Below are 12,741 nucleotides of genomic sequence, written 5' to 3' on the forward strand. Positions count from 1 at the left end.
ACACGTAAACGCCGTGAAAAAGACGGAGCAGCACGGCTGTGCGGCGTGTGATCTGGACACAAGCGATGGAGGCACAACTTGTAGAACTTTGGAAAGCTCATCCGAGCCTTTTCGATGTGGCCTCACAAAATTATCACGACCACAACAACCGTGAAAATAGTTGGATTTACACTGCTGCTCAATCACAGCTGCCTGATCAATGTTTTTCATTAGCAATTTAGCAAAGTTGATGGTGGTGGTGTGTCTGTGTGAGTGAAAGACAGAGAGAGCGAGCGACAGATTTTCTGCTATAACCTTCATTTTATGGAGGCACAGTGTGAGCACTCAGGTCGCATCAGAGCATCGGGCCGTATAGTGTGAGACCTGCATCGTGACCTACCAACTTCTAACCCCTGCGAGTCAATCGTGCAGTTTGAGCAGGAGCTGAATAACGCGACTGAAAAAAAAAAAATCACTGTTTGCCCAGCGATAAGTGTGCTGTCAGCTCATTGGTCACAAAGCAGGAGAGGGGCTGGGAATTATGTTTTCAAACAAAGTGTTAATTCCATTAAAAGTTATAGACTACTTTTGAGTCTCACTGTATTACGGGACAAAGTGCGTCCCTTATTAGCTCAATACGGGATGTGTACTTTTGTTTCTAAATACGGGACGATTCCGTATTTTAAGGGACGGTTGGCAACCCTAATTAGGACAGAAACAATACTCCTAGCACAATGTCTGTGCTTTGCAAGTGCCTGCACACACAGCAAAGAACCCTGAGTGTATGCCAACCCCAGCCCAGGAGCCAGACACTGAACTTCAATAGGTAACACAGGTAGCCTGTAGTAACGTAGCCTCCATTTCTATCCGTACATGTTTGCACAGTAGAATTACAGTGGCAGTAACTCTGAAGTTTCTTTGGACTGGTTTTTCAATTTAGCTTTGTGTTTATATTTAAACACTAAAAGGAAACTTGTGTGTGTGTGTGTGTGTGTGTGTGTGTGTGTGTGTGTGTGTGTGTGTGTGTTCATTAGGATGGGCATTGGTGTCACTGTGTGGGACTGAATGGACTGTGGGTTTTTATTGTTAACAAGTAATTAACTTACAAAGCTTCTGAATAAAACAACAGTAATGTAATGACTAGGGTAACAAATTAGTTTATCCAGAGAGTACTCTTAAGTAACATAATGTATCAACAATCAACAATTAATGCAGTATTTTGTGTAACAACGTAACACCGCAGGTGAGTAGGTGAGTAAAAAACATAGTCTCTCGTCCCCCCCCCCCCCCCCCCCCCAAATGGCTTTATTGGTGCTTTATTCTGCTTTTTGAACATCTTGTAAACTCTGCTGGGGGAATTTTGCATTTAAGGCTTGCTGGCAGGATGAAAAGAAAAGGAGAGAAAGAAGGTTTTCTGTCTTTCTTCTCTTCACTCATTTCTAGAAATGAGTGAAATCCAGAATTTTTTCACTTAATGCATCATATTTTAAAGGTGTAGCACCTGCAGAGATTCCCTATTTTGCAGGAGCACCTGTGTGATGGTGAACTGTGAGTATAAAAAATGAAATAAAACGAAATCTAAAAATACAAAATAATTCTTTCACATGAAATTAAAATGTCACAAGGAAAAAAGGTACTTACTGAATGGCTCTGGCCCTGCTGTGCCCCTGATTCACTGCTCATACCTAAACAAACCAATAGTCATGCATCAACCAAATCTCTTAAACACACGTACTGCAGGCCAATTCCCATAGAGTAAAGTAAAAACCATCCAGAGCGTCACAAGTGGTGTTGGGACAATTTATACAGTGTTGTATTAGAAAAACAAAGTTCAGACATTGGTGACCTTGGTTACAGCCATGGTGGCAAGTTATAATATTTTTCTATCAGGGTCACTTCACTATCTCAACCAATAGTACCTCTATTCTTCTGGATTCTCGCCACCTTTGGCAGTGTCTTTCTTCTATTGCTATTGAACCACTGGGTTAGCAGCTAATTCAGTCAGTATCCATATTTGTGACATGTGCTATATGTGGGCCTCCTGTCCTTCAGTTTTTTTCTGTCCTTGTGCATGTATTACTTCGTCTACCTGCTTCTCAACAGCTGAGTGAATCCCATTGATCTGGGTGATTTATAGCTTGAAGTTCTGCTCTGTCACAAAGGCGATAGTTGTTGCAAGCTGAAGCTTGTAAATTAGTTTTTGTTTTTTTTTAATTGAAGCTGCCTCCTCACTCACCAGGGTTGCAGGTCCAATAGTTGTTTATTGCTTAAGAAGGTTCCTAACTGACCTGGAAGTAGCTTCATAATGACAGCTGGCCAATTCAAATTAAAATACCAAGTGCTTCCTTTATAACCTCCTTTAGTGTAGGACACGCAATGGATACTCCTTGTAAAAGGAGGTGAGATAATACCGCTCTGTATTTCACAACTGCCATTTAAAGAAAATCAACATAACTGACAGGTGGTGATAATCACTTGCATGGTAATGTTTCTATTTCTTGCCACAATCCCTTCATATGTTTTAAACCTTCATCTACAGGCTTGTAAAACCCACGAGTGAACTATGAACTGTATGCTGCTGTAATAAAATTAGTTTATTATGAAGCAATTACCTTACCTAACATATATATATATATATATATATATATATATATATATATATATATATATATATACCTATATCAACGTTGTTTATCATGGTTCAGTTTGCATTAGTTGTGCCCTCAGTTTAACTATTGCTATTTTGCTAGTGTTTAGGATTAATATAAATTCTGTTCATTTTTGCCACAAAGCTTTAATTAATTGGCAGTTACACTGGATCGCCAGTTGTTCTGTTTCATGTGAGCCAAGTCAACAAAATCCACTGTTACATTATAAAGTAAACCGAGCACCACATTTATCTTTTCCCTTATACATTCTTTGTTGCATCTTTCCTTGACCTCATGACATTTCCTGCTGAGGTCAAGGTGTAGCGATTAGGAGAAGACCTCAGGAAGAGAAATCAATAAAACCCTGAAATTACATGGTGCATTTGTGTCACCGTGGAGGACAATCTGAAAGGAGCACTTCCAACACGCTGAAAATAATGCGCCCCTGGTTGGCGCTTCCATAGGTGGGGTTAGGGGTGGCTGCATTGTTCTGTTGCAGGTGTGTGACTATACCCTGACCTTTTTGTGTCAAGGATTATTTTTCAAATCAGAATCTAGCACTCAATCATATGCAGACATCCTCTGGATTGTTAAGCCAATTATTTCTTGAATATGAGTCATGTGACACCGTATAAATGCTGGTGTGCAGTATTCATGGATGAATAGTTCCTGCATGCTTTGTCCTTGTATTTGCCTGGCGTGTGTCGCATGCTATTTGCTCACCTCTGCCTGTGTTTGTGCTCGTGTGTATATGCTGTCATATATTTGTGCACATGTGCCTGCTTGTGGGGGAGAAGCACAAAGCCCAGTGCCAGTCTTATCTTCCCTGGTGGGGAGATAAGACAGCCTGTGCCCCAAGGGGGGCCCAGGGCTTGGGATTGGGGGTGACGGAGGTGGTGGGGCGTGCACAGTTTAGCCATGTTTACATGCTGGGAGTTCAATAGGGGGTTTAAAGAAGATGACAGTCAGTTCTGGCTTTCATATGCTGCTTTAACCCCAGTATGGCCGCCCTCTTGTCTTTCCTGACCTGCACGTACTAAAGAAAACACAAAAAACAAACACAAGTACAGATGGGCTGAAAGGCATGCAAACACACATGCACACTGAAGCCCTGTTACATGTAAATAGCATGCTCTCTCGCTATGAAATCTTTCTGGGTGGTCAGTGAACACTGAAGTGCAGTAAATTAAAAGACTTCGCTATTACTGTAACTAAAATTAGCTGACATTAGCAGGAACACAGCTCCCCGATTGTAATTAGAAAAATGTTTTGAGCACAGCACTTTAGTGTGATGAATTTTGAGCCAACATTGATCTGGTTCTTACAGACAAACTGGCTGTAATTGGAATTTGTGAGTTTCTAAACCAGTGCTTACTTGCGTCCTCTGTTTGACTGTGCAGTCACATATGCCTGCATGTAGAGCACAGGAATACACAAAAGCAGGATCTCTTGAAGGTTTCTGAGGGAAGGTTTTGAAACTCTGTCTTTTAAATGGCAAAACACAGTTACGACAAAGGACAGCACAGAAATCACCTCACCTCACACCAATGTAGCTGAGAGAAAAGCACAATGTACACAATGTAGACTATTAAACATCGTAAGTTCTCAAGTTGGATCCTCATTTGTCTTCACAGCTGAACTTATTTTCATTCAAGAAACAAATTTTGAGCTTTGTGACATGCTCCATTATCCTGCTGTAAATAGCCATAAGAAGATTTGTACACTGTGGTTGTTCTTACAGGTTGTCAGCAACAATACCAGGGTAGGATGTGACATTTAAAAGATAGTCAGTTGGTATTACGGGGCCTAAAGTGTGCAAAGATCCATTACACCACAACCAGCAGCCCAAAACTGTTGATCTGTGCTTTGATATCGTTTATCCCAAATTCTCACCCAAACAACTGAATGTTGCAGCAGAAATCAAGACCACCGGACAAAACCGCCTTCTGTTGTTCAGTTTGGGTGAGTCGTGTGAATCATAGCCTCAGTTTCCTGTTCTTTGCTGAATGGAGTGGCGCCTGATGTGGTCTTCTGCTGTTGCCCACTGTGTTGTGCATTCAGAGATGCTCTTCTGCATACCTTGGGTATAATAAGTGATTATCTGAGTTGCTGTTGTCTTTCATTTGAAACTGTCTGACATCAACAAGACATTTTCGCCAAGATAACTGCCACTTACTAGATAGTTCCTCTTTTTCATACAATTCTCTGTAAACCCTAGAGACGGTTTTGTGGGAAAATCCCAGTATCGGCAGTTTCTGAACTATTCAGACCAGCTCAGACGGAGTCAGAAGGAGTCAAGCATGTGTACCTAATAAAGACGGAACTGAGTTATACCTCAAAATGATAACAGTAAGCACATTTTCATTTTTAACTTCCTAAGACCCGAACTCTTCCACAGTATGCATTTTTAATTTCTCTTTGATATTTGGGCTGATTGGGGCCCGATGAATGTAAAAACAAAGAATTACCAGATTTATTTATTTTTTTACCTTATTTTTGTTTTTAAGAAAAATAAGAGCCACATATGAGGATATGCGTTTAAAATTTTGATAGAACAGTACCAGTATAATGTAAGTGGATATCAGGCCCTTGTAGAGCAAAATTGAGTATTTTGGTCTAAATAACCCAAAATGTGATGTCCACATATGTGGACGCCAGGTCCTAGGAGGTTAAACATTTGTACCACACACAAGTAGAAATGTTCTTTCTGTATCACTGCACAGTTATTGCAGATAAAAATCAATCATTTTTAGGAAGTTATTAGCACCAGATTTGCATTGAGACAGGGCTGTAGCTAGCTGTTACCTTGATTTGCAGTTAACATATTATTTTCTCAATTAATTAATATGTTTCTGTTCTAACTATTCTTTTAATGACTGGAAAATGGAGAAAAGAAGCACCAAAAAATAGGGATTTGTGTTCTAGGGCATACATTGTAAAACTTAAACACAAAGTACTACATTATGGAGAACAACTAAAACAAAAACCAGCTGGTATACTGTGAAAACCGGTGCCGTTTCAGATTTAGGCATCACAGGCTTAATGACGAAAGAAACAGGATGACTCGTCTTCAACTGTCTGTTGGCTTTTCACAAATATTGCAAGCCTCACACCGTATCTGATTTCATTTACTTAAGCAGCTGCAACGTCTTTCTGGCAGAGCAGAGCGCTAAATGAAATTGACTTTAAAGTGCAGACCTGCAAAAGCCATGCAATTGCCAGAGATCAAACTGGCAAACAACAAAAATGATAACACAATTTAAATTGTTTTCCCCAGCTGTGTGAATCATCGTCTTAATATCTTTCTAAGTGACACTCCGCCCAGAATCTGCCTTTTGAGTACAAAATGCTCAGCAGGTCTGCTTTTAGCGATGGTTTTGCAAAATAAAGATTGTTTGGATTTCTGTATTCTTCCATAGATTCCCCTGTTTTATACATTATACCCTCTACATGGCCATAACATTAAATCATCACATACATCCCTCTCTCTGATGCCCTTTCTCTCCCATTTGTATTGAATGCTGTGCGCTTATTATTACCAAGATAAATCAAGAGAAATGCCAGTGAACACTCGAAACATAACCTATGAGAAATAATTCATCTGCGCAATATCACCGTGGGACAAGCTTGAGATCACTACAATATCGTATTCCTTTCCTTTTTCAATTACGTTAACCAAGCAGAGACATTCCCTAAGCTTGCCTCTTGATTATGAATTGCACTGTCCTCTTTCCATTTGGACCTTTCTCCCACAGGCCAACACTGTGATGTCACACTACCTGACAGAGACCTGACTTTAATAAAGCAATGGGAAATTTATTTTCAAAAGGAAGGAAGCAGTGTTTGGCGACAAGATGACTGCCAAATACAAAGGTGAAGGCACGTCCTGCAGGGAGTGTGTGACCTTTTCACACACTAACACACAAACACTGATGTCTTAAATCAAGTGGTCTCTCTGAAAGAACACCAAGTCCTGTGGCAGCAACACGGAACTGTGGGTATACGCGCAGCTGAGTCGGTGTCTCGTCGGCTGTCTGCGACCGCATTCCTTGCAGCAGGAGGGGAGCAGACAAGGTCGAGGGCTAAACCGCCACATTGCTGCTGCTCTGCTTACAGTTTGGTGCGAGGTGACAAACGGCTACATGTGGATTGCAGTATTATGGCATTTTACAACCAGGTTAGCACTGCAGTGGCAACACAAACCTCACCCACAGTCGAAGTCATTATCCAGACTGTTGCGTTCTTGTGTTGTGTGTTGCATTTCTTGAGAGAATTTGTGACGGAGACAACTGGAAGGGGAAACGGGGATGAGAGAAGGGGTCATAAAAGTAATTATATTTGAATGTTTTGAGTTAAAAGTTGGTTTAAAATTGGACTGGAGAGCCGTCGGGGTTGTTGGTCCTTGTGTTTATGTGTGTCTTTGTTCTGTGTGTAAAGCTGACTTTGCAAGATTCCTGTGTGGATTGGAGTAAATGAGGGCTGTGGAATTTGAGTGGAGGGTAATCATCAGACCTGCAGGAGTAACCAGATACCGAGTGCCAGACTTCAGAGGAATGGGAATCCCTCCACACCAACACACCGCCTTCTGCAAGAGACATATTGGCTGGGCCAGAACAAGCCGTCCAGTCTCCTTCCCCCCACATTCAGTATCTCCTTTTTTTGTGTGCCTCTAAAATTCACGTATAAAAAGTCTCTGTTTACAGCTATACCGTAAACAGAGACATGAAGTATCTTAAATACTTCCTGGAATACTTTTAAAGAATCAAGTGTGAATTATGACAGTGAATCGCAGCATTTATTCAACACACTGGACTTTCTGAGAAACTGGTTACAGACGATATTAATCTGCATAAATTAGATTACTTTTACTGCAGATGCTGTGGTGGCTGCATGTGGTTAGATTCAGGAAATAGAAGAACTTTTATCAAGGTTAAAAAGCAATTTCTCTTTAATCCCCTGCAGATGTTTTGGGTGTTAAATCAAGATAATGATATTTCCATAACCTCAACACCCAGAATTGACCTGACCTTTAGGCAGTATTTAAACACAAATACTGTAACTAAACAGCACATTATGATAAAGTGGCTTCAGCAGAGAAATTATAGTGATCCTTTCTGGAGAATTGCACACTCTTGACTTTTTATTTTATTTTTTCAGTGTAAAAATAAAGCACACCTCTTGTCTTTCAATTCTAAGGAATGTTTTCTGTATAGAAACATAATAAAAATAAGCTGATTGTTACCAGGTCTTAGAATTAGCTAAATACACCCCATATGAACAACAACACATAGTATGCTACATTGTATTGTCACTTGTTTAGCAGAAGTTCTAGTTATAGAAATAGTACATGAAAAATGAAGTACACACATAGGACTTAAGAGGTTAAGTAGCTGCCAAGTGCGGCTAATCAATTGCAATTGATCATCAGCAAGTGTGAGCCCTTCTATGAAAACACAAGTTGTAGTAGTTTGCTGGTCTGGAGCATTCAGGTGTGTGTTGACACATGTGCCAAGGAGGAAAGACATCAGCAGTGACGTTAGAGAAGCGATTGTTGCTGCCCATCAATCTGGCAAGGGTTATAAGGCCATTTCCAAACAATTTGAAGCCCATCATCCTACAGTGAGGAAGACCATGGAGAGGAAAGTATTCAAGACAGATGCCAATCATCCTAGGAGTGGACTTCCAAGCAAATCACTCCAAGGTCAGACTGTGCAAAACCCCAGAAACCACATCTCAGTCTCCACGGGCCTCAGTTAGCATATTAAATGTGAAAGCTCATGACAGTACAGCTAGAAAAAGACAGAACAAGTATGGCTTTGGAAGGTTTGGCAGGAGAAAGCCTCTTCTCTCTAAAAAGAACATGGCAGCATGGCATGGGTTTGCATATCAGTCTAAACACCTCGTGCTGGTGGAAGGGTGATGATCTGGGCTTGTTTTGAAGGCACAGGATTTGGGCAGTCTGCGGTCATTGAGAGTGCCCAATGTGAGGCCATCCTCAAATTTGGGTGAAACTGAGTCATGCAACAGGACAATGAACCCAAGCAGAGCAGCAAAAATTTAATGGAATAACTAAAAAAGATCGCCATGTTATTAAACAGCTGACCTATTTTAACAGTAACAATAATTTTTGCACATCAGGTCATCTCACATATCAACCAGCATATTAAGCTCATACCGCTTTTGCACATAAATCTATTTAATACTTCAATTTTTCATTTTTGTCTCCATTTATTTATTCATGCTATTTGTATTTTATCTATTGTACATTTTAACCGGCATCTGTGTGTGGACAGCAGAGAAAGAATGTCATTGTACAGAGATATGCTTTTTCTTGGTACACATGACAATAAACGCTTTGAATCTTGAATCTTGAATGTTGCGATGGCCCAGTTACGGTCCAGAGTGCTTGAGAGCATAATGAACAGGTACGTTTAGTCATTAATGAAGAGTGATCGAACAGAGCTTAAAACTAGCAATGCTAAGTAGCTAACATTAGACCAGAGGTGTTGAACTCCAGGCCTCGAGGGCCGGTGTCCTGCAGGTTTTAAATATCACCCTGGGTCAACACACCTGAATCAAATTATTAGTTTATTACCAGGCTTCTGGAGAACTTCAAGACATGTTGAGGAGGTCATTTAGCCATTTGAATCAGCTGTGTTGGATCAAGGACACATCTAAAACCTGCAGGACACCAGCCCTCAAGGCCTGGAGTTTGACACCCCTGCATTAGACTGATTGGGTCTGGCATGTCTCAAATGATTAGGTATGTTTGAGATCACCGGCTTGGGATTGTCTGTTTTCTTAAAATGATCCCACAAGCTATATCTTAAATCGGTCAACTTCATGCTTAGATAAGGTATTTGTGAGGTCCAACTAACAATGGAATATATACATGCAGGGATATACTAAAAGTGCCTGGATGGTTTACATATACCGGTCAAAAACTTTATTGTGGACTAGGACACACAACTGAGATCAGTAGTATAACCAAATCACTAGTTGTTGGTGGGATTCCCTCTCTTCAAGTTGTACACTCCTCTTCTATTTGGTTAAAATAAAGTTGGCAGAATAAGCAGTAGCTTGAATGAACAATAGAAAATGGTGGTACCATCAAATTATAGCTTAAGTCATGGGGCAGGGTTTCAGATGGCTTTGTGGTTACACTATACCTACTGGATAGGTTTATCACAGAAAGTACACATAGTTTAAGAATAGATATATGTACTCAAATGTATACGCAAGCACATATTTAAATTTGTTCTGTGTCTGCTGTGTTAGTCCACCCTGGGGCCTTGTTATGTGAAGAACCAGATCAAAGCGTTAGTCCTGAATCAAGCAGGAAGAAGAGATAAAGACGTATAAAGGGAGGGAAACACTGAATGTATCGGGATGAATGCTACACCTTCTGCTTTTATCTCCTCGCTCAATGCCATAACAATACGTGTTGCAGATAAAGGCTTGTCTATTCAAGCATGCTTGATTACAGACTTGTTGGAAATCTGGTTTCTTTTGTGCTACACTGACACATTTGCCGTCTACTTTGCATTGGCCTCGGAGTGCCAAAAAACGTCCTTGCTTCTATAGTTTGACCTGTCTGTCTCCACCTTACTATAACAGATTTAAATAGATTTTCTTTTGCAACATTCACAGTAGTGAGAGCTAACATTGTGAAAACATTTCTCAGAGATCATGTTTTTGATACTCTCGATTCACAATCACCTTGAAGAGAAGTAACACACTCTCTGGGTAAAAGTGTCATGTTGATGCCAGAGGTCAGAGAAGAATGGACAGACTACTTTGAACTGAGGGGAGGTCAACAGTAACTTAAATAACAACTTGTTTCAACCGAGGTATGCAGAATGCACGACATGAATGTGCAACACATCAAACCTGGAAGTAGATGGGCTACAGCAGCTGAAGACCACAGCGGACGCCACTTTGTCAGCTAAGAACGGGAAACTGTGGCTACGGTTCGCATGGTTTCACCAAAACTGAGCAAAAGAAGTTTGAAAAATGTTGCATGGTCTGATGAGTTTCAACGTGGGTGGTAGGTTCAGTATTTTGTGTAAACAACATGACAGCATGTATCCTTCCTGCCTTCTATCAACTGTGCAGGATGGGGGTGGTGTAATGGTGTGGCGGATAATTCCTTTGCACCCCTTAATATCAGTTGATCTGCATTTAAATCGTATTGTAATCAAAGGGCCTCCATAGTCACCGGGTCTTGGTCCAATATAGCAATGCTGAAAGGTACTGAATGGTGATATTTTCATCATAGATGTACAGCCAAAAGGTCTGCAGGAACTGTGTGATGCTGTCATGTCAAGATGGCCCAAAATTTCTGAGCAAGTTTGTTAAATCTATGCGATGAAGAATCAAGTTCTATAGGCAAATGTTGGTCCAAACCAGTACCAGCAAGTTGTAACTAATAAAGTGGCCAGTGTGCATACGTGAACCACGTACCACATTAAAATTTGAGACTTCAGAATCGGCGTTCCTTTTTTGTTTAGAGCAAGTTAAATAATGTCATCAGCATACAATAACATTCCCAGAATTCCAATACGAACCCATCTGAAGCCTTAATTGAAGAACCTAAATCAACAACACAACGGGAAATAACTGAAGACAAAACACTCACGTGACATGACAGCATCCACTCGTATCTTTATAAAGCAGCAGTTCCTTGATAAAGAGACTTAATGAGATTATAAAACTTTACAACAATTTAACATCCAGACATGATAAAGACAGGATTCAGTAAATGGAGACATAAGAAAAAATCTTTATGATGTAATAAGTCATTGATCTATTGCACTGTGCATGACCTCTTGATCCCTCCTCTATTCCCTCCATTTATATTTTCTTCCTCACCAACGTAGTGGTTTTGGCCCTTTGTCGTCCTCCTCCCCTCCTGTCTCTGCTCTCTATGAGAGGTCTTTTCCTGTTGCCCTTATCTACGAAGGAGCCAGCAACGTTGACGTACTTCCATGTTGTACTGGGCGAGCTGTACTCTCCAAACAAACACACTGGAGCAGAGAGAGACGGAGAGACACTCTGGCAAAAAGAAGATCAAGATAAAGGGAAAAAAACAAAAATACCGCCAGGGAGGGTCTGTTTTTTTTAAGCAAGATAAAAAGATACCAGAGAGAGAAGAAAATCCTGGTGGGTTTGTTGTGCTGTGTGCACTGTGTGGTAAATATCAAGGATTATATATATATAAATATAGTTTTTATCAACAGAATAAATATTTTTGTTCCTCCCCAAAGTTTCTTAGATTAAATCACAAGGTTGCAACGTCATTGTTATTTCTTAGAGTGATCTTTGAAGTTGCTTTGTACAAATCCTCTACTTATAGATTTTTTAAAACTTACTTTTTAAAAAAATAATCAAACAAGGTAATTCTGAACCTTCACATTTTTTATTGTGTTTCAAACAGCATACCGACAAACACCTCGCTCCAAATCGCCACAGTCACACCCAACGGAGCTCATCATTCGTGAGCAACCCGCTGCTCTTTCATCTCACCCTCCCCACCTCTTTTACACATCACTCTTTGGGTTGTGCAGCGATGCCTGATATTGAATAGTACTGAATGAAATGCTGGAGAGAGACTTTTTAGTTGGAGTGGAGTAGATGCTGGCTTTCATCCAGTAACCTGCCATCATTCATCTGGGCAACAGGGGTTATTGAGAACAATCGCAGATGGAGAGAGAGAAGTGTGCTGACAGGCTTTATATGTGTGATGATGTGTATGGCTCCTTCTGCAAAGAGCCTGAGAAAATGTTTTTCATTCCGCCCTTTCTGCCATTGTTACAGGGAAGCCGACGTTTTTGTAAAGCTAGATAAGATAAATAATTCTATGGTATGAAGCAAGAAATGCTTTACAGCAGTGTGGCAGCAGCAGAGGCAAGTAGAGAAGCAACAGGGGCCTGACTGGCTTGATGTTTTTACTTTGCAGCCTTTGCACTGAGTAGAAAAGAAGAAAGTCAGCATTGAAAACTGCATCCACAGCTAACCTAGACTGACCATGTCTCCAACCTATTACTAAACTGAGCACACAGATTAAACTGATGTTGACCTTCTGGTCTAATTCCTGGTGAACAAGGAAAACAAA

Source organism: Astatotilapia calliptera, chromosome 7 (genome assembly GCF_900246225.1).
Source record: "Astatotilapia calliptera chromosome 7, fAstCal1.2, whole genome shotgun sequence".
NCBI classification, from domain to species: Eukaryota; Metazoa; Chordata; class Actinopteri; order Cichliformes; family Cichlidae; genus Astatotilapia; species Astatotilapia calliptera.